The 14,772-nt window shown below is 38.9% G+C and overlaps 2 protein-coding genes across 2 annotated transcripts in view; both read left to right on the top strand.

Moving 5' to 3' along the window:
- Positions 1 to 14,772, top strand: part of LOC149101340 (uncharacterized) — a 119,555-nt gene that overhangs the window by 4,237 nt on the left and 100,546 nt on the right. The window lies entirely within an intron of this gene.
- LOC110048076 (uncharacterized) overlaps positions 10,493 to 14,772 on the top strand; it is a 9,120-nt gene continuing 4,840 nt past the window's right edge. The window contains exon 1 of the mRNA XM_089276452.1: positions 10,493 to 10,666. The gene's annotated coding sequence lies outside the window, so the exon portion shown is untranslated. The remainder of the gene's footprint in view (positions 10,667 to 14,772) is intronic.

The following is a 14,772-nucleotide window of genomic DNA, read 5'->3' as shown; positions in this document are numbered from 1 at the left end:
TGGGATAGTAGATTTTAAAATGATAAGCATTGATACAGCTCACATGAATTCACAGTCAAGGGTTAATCGGGTTATCACCCATCTGTGGCTTAAAAAACTCACTAAGTTTAGTTATGTCTTCCCCAAACAAAAGGGATTATTTTAACGCCACGCGCATTGACCTGGCATGTTTTAGCTAAAACGCTTAGCTTTGAAATGTGAGGAATCATGATAAAAGGCTTAGCAAACGACATTCTCGTATAAACAGGCGACAAGAAGGAGATAATTAAATCTGGTTTAGATTGATTCAATGCAAACCAAGCGGTCCTGAAGGCCGGTAAACACAGGACAGTCAAGAGACTACGATCTCATAGTCTCTTGGTATAGTCCCCACGGTATAGTGCAATGCCGAATTCTCGAATCCTCGATTTTTCGAACCTCGAACCAAACGTTGTTTCCCTCCCATCAGTCGAACACTGTAAGTTTACCCCCGATTTCTCGAACTACCTGATTTTTCAAACTGCTCTTCGTATCCCTTGGGGATTTGAGAAATCTGGATTCCACTTTACTTGCATAAGATAAGCTGGCTCTTGAGGAAACAGAGAAAAAGACAAATTATTTCTGCTCAATATAGCACCCTTTTAAGGAGACGCAATACAAGCGATACTGCATGGTTGTTAACTTGCAGCCTTTTGGAAAGTAAACTTATTATTGAATGCTATAAACAGGTGCTTAGACAAGTGCTAGGCAAAGTTGACGGAGCAGTTTCTGAGGGTAAACGTCGTAAATTCGTCAGTTTTCGTTCTCAACACTGATAAAGGCACACGTAGCGCTGCGGGATGAATGCGCAGAGGGCAAGCAGGCCACTTGCAATTATCTGAAATAAGATGGAATCAAATCAAATCTAATTGAAAGATGGATCAAGGCTTTTTAAAATCAAGGTACCGTACGCACTAGGTTGACAAGATTTGTTTGGCTCTGCCAAAAATGTCGAGAGATTTTGTTTCCACCAAATTTTTATGTTAATCGTGTACGCACTTGAAAACAGTAAAATATTTGACAACCGCAAGTGCCGATTACGTTGATTGTATAGACTCTAAAGAGTGGGATCAAATTTGCTTGATTGACATTTTCAGTCAGATTAACGCCTGCACATTGTAAAATCTGATGGTTTTGACGCTTCACAAAACTTTGTCCTTCTCCTAGGCAGGACGACGGCTCCTTTCAAGTTTGGTACGGCTTGACAAAATTTTGGGGGAAAGAAATTAAAAACGCCGAGCGCATTTGTAGAACTGAACTAATGACAAATATTTTTGCCAGAGAAACAAAAATTTGCCTAGTGCTTTCGGGCGCACTGAGTAAATTTGTACATCCCTATGCACCTAACCAAATACACATCTGTATGCAAACCACCAGAGTCAGCCGAGTACAAGTACTTGTGGTTAACAAATATTTTGCTGTGTCTCAGTGCGCCCACGCTTGATAAATTTTGTCGAGATTTTTGGAAGGGCCAAGCAAATTTTGTCACTGTCCAGTGCGTCCGGACCCATATACAGCTTGACTTAGCATCTAGCTGTTGGCGTTTGACTGGTCAACGTTGAACACGATACGACTCTGAGGTAAGTTTAGAAAATCCAACGGAGCCGTATTAACCGTTCCTTTTAATATATCTCTCTAGAACAGTAAATCCTTTAGTGAACCTGTATCATCGCTTATAACTGTGTCAATTAATTAGTACTGTTTGGAAAATACTGAAAAAACAAATAGCTTTAAATTTGTCAAACAATACTTATAATATAATGTTGCCATCAGAGTACTGAGAAAGTTCAATGTTTTGTTTTCTCAACTTTATCAAGTTTAACATTACAATGGGTTTTCAAAGCGACAGGGGGTTATGCTAATGAAATTACTGCGAAGGCCAGCTTACACCGTTCAGTTTATGGAAACCTCGAGCTCGCAGGATAATTTTTAACTGAAAAAAACATGCTTCATTACAAAGGGATTACTTCCAGTTTACTCAAATACTTGTCATATGTATACCGGTACATTTAGAGTTGTTTAATAATAACTAGCCTGCGAGCTGCGAGCGGGCTAACCTTGGAGTCACGCGCGAACGGCAAGAGTGAGTTCGCGAGTGAAGCACGGTCTGCGTCTACTACCCAACTGGGTGAGCTTGATTTCAGGCTAAATAATCACGAGAGGCGATTTAATTTGGACAAATTCTAAACTACACGGTTAACTTTTTCTGTGGTTTATTTTATAACGAGGATTTTAATTCTGCATAGTAAGTGTTTCCTGATCATCTTGCTCCAATTTGGATCGTTGCAGGGTGCCGCCGATAAATAAACCCAATACTAATAGGTCCAGTGAATGCGCAACAATTTTTTCAACTTCTGGGGCCTGTTTCTCAAAGGTTCCGAAATGTTTTCGCACCCGGAAAACCATAGCAAAATCTCCAACCTTATGATTACACGACTGTTTTATTTTCATATTCTTAATATAACCAGAAGTTCCCTTCATACAAGAAGTTTCAGGCGTATACACCTTTCCGTTCTTAGATACAGATTAACTGAAAATGACTTTGCGGGCCCGAAAAGTTTCCGGGACTTTCGAGAAACAGGCCTCTGGACCGCTAAAAGAAAAACAAACAATTTCCAATGCCATTTTAAAATGCAAATGGACTGAACATGGAATGTCAGACAGGTAATTTGATAAGCTTCTACAGTTTTTATGTAAAGAAAGGAGCTTAAAAAACACACGTCAAGTCTTTCCTGTCGGGAGCGCGATCGATAACAACACCGTGTTCACAATATAGTCTGAACTGTGAAGGACTAATACGATGATCGGAAAATCTTTGTAGCTTTCATTACACTGATCTCAGCTCATTACATTTATCGCATCGTAGGTGAGTCAGGTTAAATTGATATTTCTCTATTTAGGCTATCTATTGTGCTTAAGTGTTCGCTTGAACGGGATCCCGCTAAATCGAACTCGGTTATTTTGAAGTCCTCGTTATTTCGAACTCAAAACCACTTTCCTTGGATTTGCCCATCAGTCATTTACTCTCGGTTATTTCGATCTCCCGCTATTTCGAAGTGTTTTTCGTTTCCCCTGTGAGTATGAAATAGCGGGGTTCAACTGTATTTCGTCTTGGGCTGAATATAATAGGAAAATTAAGCAACGCCGAGGAAAACGCCTAGTCAAAAAATGAATTTATAATTTACCAGCGAAATTCGCAACAGCGTCTAGATTCGTTAACTCCTCCAATGGCTCTAAAAACGTGCTCAGGCTAAATATGCAATGACAGCATTCATGCCAAATGGAAATACGAAAACTCAGCCGTCGTCGTTCGCGTTCCTCAGACAACACCGAACTTGGTCATTTCACGTTCTTGTTGCAGAAGACGACAAAGAAATGTCTAAAGATTTATAACGCACGTGCACAACTATTGCACTGTTTTGCTCATTTTTGCCGTCGTCGTCGTGGTTTGCTTAAGCTCCCTATTATAATCCTGCTGGCTTATATAGAAATGTTTCCTCGGTTATTTAGGTTGCATATCATGTTTTAGATGTCTTTAGAGTACATTGCGTAGCCCATGGTACTTTTCATGACGTTGGCAATTACAGTAGCCTGCGAACAGGCTCCCGGCGAGGACGGAAAAAAATTTCGGCGAGCGCGAAACAGAAGAATTTGGAGAGCAAAGCGATCGGGGCGGGGACTCACCGGGAACCTGTTCGAAGGCTACTATTACAGTCATAACATAGGTGGGAAGACTTGTCAGACTTGTCAGATTTTTTGTAAAGTCCATCTGAATGGTATTATCCGTTTAGGTGATAATAATGATAATACTAACTTAATTCAGTGGCATGTCAGTTGCTTTAGCCGAAGGATAACCCCCTTCTAATAGAGGACGCCTGCCAAAAAAATCAAGTTATTATTCCTTCTAAATCTTTATAACTAGCACGGCCGGTTAATTGTTTAATGAGTCCAGAGGAGCGTTAAGTCAATTGATTAGTACTGTTGAGAAAATACAAATAGTTTAGTTTTAATTTTTGGCTCGGCTACTAGGCAGATCAGTGACATTTTAGCGGCTTTGTTTCCCAGCTTTAACATATCATAGCATTTCAAAGCTGACGCGCTAAGCCGAACGAGTCATGAAAGCGCGTCGAGAGTAAATTAATTACAGTAAGAAAGAGTGGCCGTCTGATGATCAATAGACTTGATAGCAGTGATCGATCTTTAAAAACTTAAATATTTTTCTTTCATAGTTCCGTCAGGGGCTTATCGTGCTAAAACAATTCGATGACGGCTTCCTCTCGGTTTCAATCGATCGAAACTTTGAGCTCGCCAGCCAGTTTTTGATTGAAAAGAAAAAAAAAGAAAGAAATAGCTCATTGCAAATGTCAATAAATCCTTAGATATACGGCAAACATTTCGGCCGGTTTATTTAAAATAAGGATACCGATAGTAACCTTATCATATTGCGAGGAGTTGCACCGTCGCATTAGCTTAGAAATCGAATACACCGAATACAAAAAAAAATACTCCTCGGATAGACAACAACATGCAACTCGCGCCACCCAGGAGATTATTTTCATTTTCGCGTCATGAAACCGTAAACCAATGGAACATTACACATGTCAGGAAATTGCATTTAAATAGATCCGTGAGTGATTTGTTTCCTGTGTTTAGATAATAATTCTTAAGACACGTCTCGGAAGACACCTTTTATCGCACAGTTTTTGTTTATTTGGAGTAAGATAATCTCTGATTAAGAGATCTTTAAGTGATTTGTCTGTGGCTTGGATTATCCTTTTCATCTGATGGCATTAATGACCCAATTTTCGGTAGGAAAGAGGGAATTAAAGAACCTCTTTAAAAATACTGTAGTTGTAGTCAGGCATAGTAATAAAATCTTAAAAGTTATTGTCACTGACTTAAAAATCTTAAAATAGACGTTTCGGCTAAAATACTATAACCTTCTTCAGTGATGAAATGAATGTTAACGGCGTCTAAATGTAAATGAGATGTTTATAAGAATTTGAGGAACTCGCTAGGGATTAATTTAGCATTTTGTCTGAAGAAGGTTATAGGATTTTAGCCGAAACGTCTATTCTAAGATTTTTAAGTCAGTGACAATAACTTTTAAGATTTTAAAGAACCTCTTATCACGTAGTCGAGTACTTTTCTATCCACCGTGTTGGGGATTTGAATTCTGTAACAAAACAAAATTCTGAACTCTGTTTCAATAAGGCAAGACGTCTCGCCTGCAAAATGTGTATACTTTTCAATGAACGGAATCACTGATGGAAAAGAAGGTCAGCCCGGTAAAGTTTATGTTATGAATCAAAGGAGTGTTAATGATTGGGTGGGCGTATGTTATGACTGGCTTGAGTTGAGTACTCCGCCTTCATAAAAATTAGTTCTTGTGTTTCGTCCAGTTGTTCGAAGTTGGAAGCCACGGAACCAGCATCGCGCCTAAGTCGCCAAAAACGGGAGACTCACGTGATTTGAGCCTCAAGACATCTTGTCAATTTCAGTTATGTTAGCTTAATGTGTCTACAAATAAGGTTTTAAAAAAACCCTGTGTTTAAAACGCAATTAGCGGAAAGATAAAAATAAACTGAACATTCAAAACAATTTCCTGATCAGACTCAGCGTATAAAGGAAACTCATAATAAATGATGGTTTGTGTTTTTCGGTCAAGTTTGCTGATCTGTTATTGAGATGATCTTGTTGCAGTTGACGTTGTACTGGGATAGTAGATTTTAAAATGATAAACATTGATACAGCTCACATGAATTCACAGTCGAGGGTTAATCGGGTTATCGCCCATCTGTGGCTTAAAAACTCACTAAGTTTAGTTATGCCCTCCCCAAACAAAAGGGATTATTTTAATGTCACGCGCATTGACTTGTGGCTATTTAGCTAAAACGCTTAGCTTCGAAATATGCGGAATTTTGGTAAAAGGGTTAGGAAACGACATTCTCGTATAAACAGCCGACCAGAAGGAGATAATTAAATCTGGTTTAGATTGATTCAATACAAACCAAGCAGTCCTGAGGGCCGGTAAACACAGTGCAGTCACGAGACTACGACCTCATAGTCTCTTGGTATAGTGGAATGCGGAATTCTCGAATCCTCGATTTTTCGAAACTCGAACCAAACGTTGTTTCCCTCCTATCAGTCGAACATTATAATTTTACCCCCGATCGATTTCTCGAACTACCTGATTTTTCAAACTGCTCTTCGTAACCCTTGGAGATTTGAGAAATCGGGATTCCACTTTACTTGCATTAAAGATAAGCTGGCTTTTGAGGAAAACGAAAAAAAGGCAAATTATTTCTGCTCAATAGCATCCTTTTAAGGAGACGCAATAAAAGCGACACTGGTTGTTAACTTGCAGCCTTTTGGAAAGCAAACTTATTATTGAATGCTATAAACACGTGCTTAGACAAGCGCTGGGCAAAGTTGATAGAGCAGTTTCTGAGGGTAAAAATCGTAAATTTGTCAGTTTTCGTTCTCAACACTGATAAAGGCACACGTAGCGCTGCGGGATGAATGCACAGAGGGCAAGCAGGTCACTTGCAATTATCTGAAATAAGATGGAATCAAATCGAATCTAATTGAAAGATGGATCAAGGCTTTTTAAAATTAAGGTACCGTACGCACTACGTTGACAAGATTTGTTTGGCTCTGCCAAAAAATATCGACAGATTTTGTCTCCCCCAAATTTTGAATTTGTTAATCGCGTACGCTCTTGAAAACATTAAAATATTTGATAACAGCAAGTGTCGATCACGTTGATTGTATAGACTCTAAAGAGCGGGATCAAATTTGCTTGATTGACATTTTCAGTCAGATTTTAATCTGACTGAAAATTGTAAAATCTGCAGATGGTTTTGACGCTTGACAAAAATTGGTCCTTGCCCGAGGCAGGACGACGGCTCCTTTGAAGTTTGGTACGGCTTGACAAAATTTTGGTGGGAAGAATTTAATAACACCGTGCGTACTTGTGGAACTGAACTAATGACAAATATTTTTGCCAGAGAAACAAAAATTTGCCCAGTGCGTCCGGGCCAATTTGTACATCCCTATGCAACCGACCAAATACACCGCCGAGTACGTGTACAAGTACGTGTACAAGTACTTGTGGTTAACAAATATTTTGCTGTGTCTCAGTGCGCCCACGCTTGATAAATTTTGTCGAAATTTTTGGAAGGGCCAAACAAAATAATTTTGTCACTGTCCAGTGCGTCCGGACCCATATACAGCTTGACTTAGCATCTAGCTGTTGGCGTTTGACTGGTCAACGTTGAACACGATACGACTCTGAGATAAGTTTAGAAAATCCAACGGAGCGATATTAACCCTTCCTTTTAATATATCTCTCTAGAGCAGTAAATCTCTTAGTGAACCTGTATCATCGCTTATAACTGTGTCAAATAATTAGTACTGTTTGGAAAATACTGAAAAAACAAATAGCTTTAAATTTGTCAAACAATACTTATAATATAATGTTGCCATCAGAGTACTGAGAAAGTTCAATGTTTTGTTTTCTCAACTTTATCAAGTTTAACATTACTACGGGTTCTCAAGGCGACAGGGGGTTATGCTAGTGAAATTACTGCGAAGGCCAGCTTACACCGTTCAGTTTATGGAAACCTCGAGCTCGCAGGATAATTTTTAACTGAAAAAAACATGCTTCATTACAAAGGGATTACTTCAAGTTTACTCAAATACTTGTCATATGTATACATTTACATTTAGAGTTGTTTAATAATAACTAGCCTGCGAGCTGCGAGCGGGCTAACCTTGGAGTCACGCGCGAACGGCAAGAGTGAATTCGCGAGCAAAGCACGGTCTGCGTCTACTTCCCAACTGGGTGAGCTTGTTTTCAGGCTAAATAATCACGAGAGGCGATTTAATTTGGACAAATTCTAAACTACATGGTTAACTTTTTCTGTGGTTTATTTTATAACGATGATTTTAATTCTGCATAGTGAGGGTTTCCTAATCGTCTTGCTCCAATTTGGATCGTTACAGGGTGCCGCCGATAAATAAACCCAATACTAATAGGTCCAGTAAATGCTTTAGCCTGGTTATCACTAGCGACGCAAGCACAAACGCAAGCAATAGGAATGACCCGATTGAAAACGAAATTCGACGCAAACACAAGCACAAGCAAAATCATCCGAACATTTCAAACTGTTTAGGGGCGAGGTAATCTGGATCCAGTGTTTTCATTCGCTAAACTTAACTTCCTTGTGCTTGTGTTACGCCTGAGCGGTACAGTCGAATCTCCTGTAAACGACCACCCAAAATATCAAGCCTAGGTGGTCGCTTACGGGGGTTGATCACTAACGAGAGCTTAGATCAAATTGGGTCAAAATTTTGCCTTAATAGCATATGGTAACTATGTCAGTGCCCATCTAAACCCATATAATAATTATAATATAATATTACTATAATATTACTTTTATAATATTACTGTTATCATTAGCAATATTCAGAACTGGGGGTTTACTGAATCGTCAGACAGGAGCTGCGACTTCACTCTCATTCCTTAATCCTTATATCCTTGTACGAGCCTTCGCCTGTTGGTGAAGTCGGTCAGACAGGAGCAGCAGCTTTACTAGCTCCCTTTAACTTCTATGATTTATTCTTCCACAGAATAATTAGTAGAACGTGCTCTTTAATTTTTCATTGAAGCCGGTCAGGCAAGGGCTGCGGTTTCACGCTTGTCTGTTAAGACTACACAGGCCTGTTGCTAGAAATTTCTTTATATCATTAGGCACAACATAAAGAGTAAGCCTCATGTTATTCGACTTATTCCGCCACGCTGACTCTGCTTTTATCTTGGTGGGGCACGTAGGCCTACTCTGGGACCTTAAGTCGCCTTAAGTCGCCTTAAGTCGCCTTAAGTCGCCTTAAGTTGCTATCGGTTACGCAATGTTAAAAAGGTTTCAACACACTCTAATTGCCCCTGTAGAAAGCTATTAGACTTGTAACTGTCATTTTAGGGTAAACTCCACTCTAACCCTATGGAGGAGGAGGCACGATGACCCAATTGTTGGTGCAATGGACCCATATTGTGGATCACTGCATTGTGGTCATACTCTCATTGTGCCTCTCTTCACCAAGAAGTATAAATGGGTACTGGATACGGAACAGGGGGGGGGGGGGGGGGGGCGGGAGGGTGCAGCAGAGATAACCTTGATAGGCGTGCTTTTAATTTTTTTTCTTTTTTGACACTCGTTCCCAATGCATTGGAGCCATCTAACCCCCCACCCCTTATACATAAAAAAACCTAATATTATTATGGTCCTGCACCTCTCTAGCCCCCATATATGCATGTTAGTAGGAATAATTTCTACATGTGGACAATACTTAAATAGGAATGACAATCTCATGTATACTCTCTCACAGATGGCTTTTTATTTCTATTAAGTTTTTTTTTTTTTCTTGTATTTCATCGTAAAAGAGTTAATGAAAAAAGATGACACTCTGTGTTATCATTAGGAAATATATTAAATATGGAAGGATATAACAAATGACTATACTCAATAACTTCATTTAAGCTTATTAATTTTTGTACGATATTTCTGAATCAAATCTTCCGAAGACCTACAGTGTATAATTAATAAACAACAACAGTGAGAGGTGTTCCAGATCATCGAGATGAAAAGAAAAAAACAGAAAGATATTTCTGGTTTAAGGCTCAATTCTCTCTAGTCACTTTTACACTGAGCAGTAAAAATATGGTCATCCAAAGTCAACTGAACCGAACCGAGTCTACTCTTTAAATACTTTACTTACACAGTGTAATTAATGCATAAATTTATGAAAAATAGAAGAAACTGACTGGGAACAGAGTAGCGTCGAAATGTTACTGAATTAAATCCCCTTCGGCAAAAGAGAGGAAAAAAACTTCCTTGTCGGAAGTGATATCCAGAAAGTTTCCGATTAAGATATCTGTCATTTCTGGGTAAGGTTATCCTTTTCACACTGCATTGCAACAAAAGAATCTTTCATCGCGTGGCCAGGCACTTTTCAATCCACCACGTTGCGTCCGAATTTGAACTCTGCAATCAAATGAAAGAATCCCGTTTTCAAATAAAAGAATCCCGAGATTACAGAATAATTTTTATTCACGATGGCAAAAATTACTGCCCTTTGCAAATATTTAACTTGCGCAACAATTTTTTCAACTTCTGGGGCCGTAGCAAAATCTCCAACCTCATGATTACACGGCTGATTTATTTGCATATTCTTAATATAACCAGAAGTTCCCTTCATACAAGAAGTTTCAGGCGTATACGTCTTTCCGTTCTTAGATACTGATTAACTAAAAATGGCTTTGCGGGCCCGAAAAGTTTCCGGGACTTTCGAGAAACAGGCCCCTGGACCGCTAAAAGAAAAACAAACAATTTCCAATGCCATTTTAAAATGCAAATGGACTGAACATGGAATGTCAGACAGGTAATTTGATAAGCTTCTACAGTTTCTATGTAAAGAAAGGAGCTTAAAAAACACACGTCAAGTCTTTCCTGTCGGGAGCGCGATCGATAACAACACCGTGTTCACAATATAGTCTGACTAACTGTGAAGGACTATTACGATGATCGGAAAATCTTTGTAGCTTTCATTACACTGATCTCAGCTCATTACATTTATCGCATCGTAGGTGAGTCAGGTTAAATTGATATTTCTCTATTTAGGCTATCTATTGTGCTTAAGTGTTCGCTTGAACGGGATCCCGCTAAATCGAACTCGGTTATTTTGAAGTCCTCGTTATTTCGAACTCAAAACCATTTTCCTTGGATTTGCCCATCAGTCATTTACTCTCGGTTATTTCGAACTCCCGCTATTTCGAAGTATTTTTCGTTTCCCCTGTGAGTATGAAATAGCGGGGTTCAGCTGTATTTCGTCTTGGGCTGAATATAATAGGAAAGTTAAGCAACGCCGAGGAAAACGCCTAGTCAAAAAATGAACTTATAATTTACCAGCGAAATTCGCAACAGTGTCTAGATTCGTTAACTCCTCCAATGGCTCTAAAAACGTGCTCAGGCTAAATATGCAATGACAGCGTTCAATACCAAAAAGAAATACGAAAACTCAGCCGTCGTCGTTCGCGTTCCTCAGACAACGCCGAACTTGGTCATTTCACGTTCTTGTTGCAGAAGACGACAAAGAAATGTAGAAAGATTTATAACGTACGTGCACAACTATTGCACGGTTTTGCTCATTTTTGCCGTCGTCGTCGTGGTTTGCTTAAGCTCCCTATTATAATCCTGCTGGCTTACATAGAAATGTTTCCTCGGTTATTTAGGTTGCATATCATGTTTTAGATGTCTTTAGAGTACATTGCGTAGCCCATGGTACTTTTCATGACGTTGGCAATTACAGTAGCCTGCCAACAGGTGATAATAATGATAATACTAACTTAATTCAGTGGCATGTCAGTTGCTTTAGCCGAAGGATAACCCCCTTCTAATAGAGGACGCCTGCCAAAAAAATCAAGTTATTATTCCTTCTAAATCTTTATAACTAGCACGGCCGGTTAATTGTTTAATGAGTCCAGAGGAGCGTTAAGTCAATTGATTAGTACTGTTGAGAAAATACAAATAGTTTAGTTTTAATTTTTGGCTCGGCTACTAGGCAGATCAGTGACATTTTAGCGGCTTTGTTTCTCAGCTTTAACATATCATAGCATTTCAAAGCTGACGCGCTAAGCCGAACGAGTCATGAAAGCGCGTCGAGAGTAAATTAATTACAGTAAGAAAGAGTGGCCGTCTGATGATCAATAGACTTAATAGAAGTGATCGATCTTTAAGAACCTAAATATTTTTCTTTCATAGTTCCGTCAGGGGCTTATCGTGCTAAAACAATTCGATGACGGCTTCCTCTCGGTTTCAATCGATCGAAACTTTGAGCTCGCCAGCCAGTTTTTGATTGAAAAAAAAAAAGAAAGAAATAGCTCATTGCAAATGTCAACAAATCCTTAGATACACGGTAAACATTTCGGCCGGTTTATTTAAAATAAGCATACCGATAGTAACCTTATCAAATTGCGAGGAATTGCACCGTCGCATTAGCCTAGAAATCGAATACACCGAATACAAAAAAAAATACACCTCAGATAGACAACAACATGCAACTCGCGCCACGCCAGGAGATTATCTCGATTTTCGCGTCATGAAACCGTAAACCAATGGAACATTACACATGTCAGGAAATTGCATTTTAATAGATCCGTGAGTGATTTGTTTCCTGTGTTTAGATAATAATTTTAAAGACACGTCTCGGGAGAGGCTATCTTTAAAACGGGGAACGGGGAATCGGGGAATGGGAATGGGGAATGGGGAACGGGGAACGGGGAATCTTTAAAATGGGGAATCTTTAAAAGCGGGAATCTTTAAAATGGGGAATCTTTAAAAGCGGGAATCTTTAAAATGGGGAATCTTTAAAAGCGGGAATCTTTAAAACGGGGAATCTTTAAAAGCGGGAATCTTTAAAATGGGGAATCTTTAAAAGCGGGAATCTTTAAAACGAGGAATCTTTAAAAGCGGGAATCTTTAAAATGGGGAATCTTTAAAAGCGGGAATCTTTAAAATGGGGAATCTTTAAAAGCGGGAATCTTTAAAATGGGGAATCTTTAAAAGCGGGAATCTTTAAAATGGGGAATCTTTAAAAGCGGGAATCTTTAAAATGGGGAATCTTTAAAATGGGGAATCTTTAAAATGGGGAATCTTTAAAATGGGGAATCTTTAAAATGGGGAATCTTTAAAATGGGGAATCTTTAAAATGGGGAATCTTTAAAATGGGGAATCTTTAAAATGGGGAATCTTTAAAATGGGGAATCTTTAAAAGCGGGAATCTTTAAAAGCGGGAATCTTTAAAATGGGGAATCTTTAAAATGGGGAATCTTTAAAATGGGAATCTTTAAAAGCGGGAATCTTTAAAAGCGGGAAAAATGGGGAATCTTTAAAAGCGAGAATCTCTGGGAATTATTATTCATTGTAATTATATCGCACGCTAAAGCATATATGTTTAGCGGGCTACTTAAGCGGTCCAAATCTCGATTCTTACTCTTTGAGATCCGCTACACCGACCGAAGAATTGATCCGCCTGAAGAATTGAACTCCGGACTGTGACGTTTTTAAATCGAGTTTCGCAGCGATAGATATTTGTCCTAGCGTTATCAAGAACTACTGGAAAGACATGCTACTTAACGACAAAAATATGGCACGCACAATGGGTTCTTGGTTTTGTGATAGACTACGCTTGAATTGGCGGCCGAGAGAGCTGTAATGTTTGTTAAAAAGGTGATGTACTTCATGGAAATTGGCTATCTGAACAGTATTAGAAAAAGTACTATTGTAATGATTATGATTTTCTCACGCTTTTGTGGCAAACTCAGTGACAGATGTTTCTGTTGGTTTCCGGCCAGCATGGCGTCTCCATACAAATCTCTTTAAATGTGGTAAAAAGTTTAAGTGTAAAATGGGGTTGACTAGCCTACACGACTTCTACGGTTCGTGACATTTGTACATTTGCCGTTCTCTGTTCGGTCACTCGACCTTTCTTGTCGCTTCACTCATGTTCATGAAGGGCACTTCATGTTGTGTAATAAGGAGGAATTTTAAGTGAAGTTGAGCCGTTAGATCGTGCTATGGCAAACTTTTTTATAGGTCATAGGTCTGCGTGTTATCTGCATGTCGACTCGTTGAGTTTGACACCTCTGTAATTTGCCGTGTGTTTTTGCATTTTTTAGGCTCATTTCTATTGCAAGATATGCTTTTATAAGCTAAGGCGTTTGATAACGGCTTCCGGCACTAACATTTTGCTGGATCAATAATAGCAAACTTTAAAACAAACTTTTAAAGTGTCTGCATGATCCTTCCGTTGTTTGTCTGTTCCGGTTTGTTTTGCAAAATTTGGGAAAATTTTTGTCTAATGTGCTAATGTCCGTTTCATAATTATAGTGACATTATAGAAAATTCATGTCACGGGGCCTGTTTTTGGGTTATAAGCATTTAAATCTAACCGATTATAGTGTTGCTTTAGTACTCTGTTACTTGAAGAAAAAGACATGAATTTTATAACAAATAACTAGGCATTCGTTTGATACGTTTGGTTTAGCGTAAACTGCAAAGGACTGGTATTATTGATCCATCAAGGTATGAATGCTGGAAATACTATCCGCGGAAATAATTAGCCGCCACCTAAGAAGCAGGCGTTTCGTTATGTCACATACGCAATGCGTCGTATGGCACGCTAAAGAGGTGAAATGGTTTCCTACGAAAGGTCTAACACGACATAAGGGCAGGACCTTTGCAGTTAGCATAACTTAGGGGAAAAAAACGCATTTGTCTATTTTGTCATTTTAGGCAATGTTTTTTTAAGACCGCGTGCAAAGAAAAAAGATAACACTATCATGGCCATCTATAATACGTTCCTGCGTAGGCAATCACATTGCATAGATGTCATTTGGTCACGCACTCACAACATAGACGCTTAGTTTGCATGGTGCTAGTTATTTAGTTGAATTACATTTCGTGTTCTGTTCGGTTATCAGCAACGTTCTTGTTCGTTAATTATAATAATTTGTAAATTTCAGTGATGTATAAGAAAAGCTGAAAACACGAGTTTTCTTCTTGAGGACAATTTAATGCGGACTTGTTTTAATGAAGAATATGTTATTTATTTGTTTCTGGGGACGCGTGAAACTTCCCAGTAACGAGGTGCAGTACAGAATCTGGGAAAAGAAAGAAAGTAAATATGCTAAGA

The sequence above is a fragment of the Orbicella faveolata genome, unplaced genomic scaffold (genome assembly GCF_042242905.1).
Source record: "Orbicella faveolata isolate gen_17 unplaced genomic scaffold, um_ofav_v1 contig_4, whole genome shotgun sequence".
Classification (NCBI taxonomy): domain Eukaryota; kingdom Metazoa; phylum Cnidaria; class Anthozoa; order Scleractinia; family Merulinidae; genus Orbicella; species Orbicella faveolata.
This window is presented reverse-complemented; position numbering and strand designations above follow the sequence as displayed.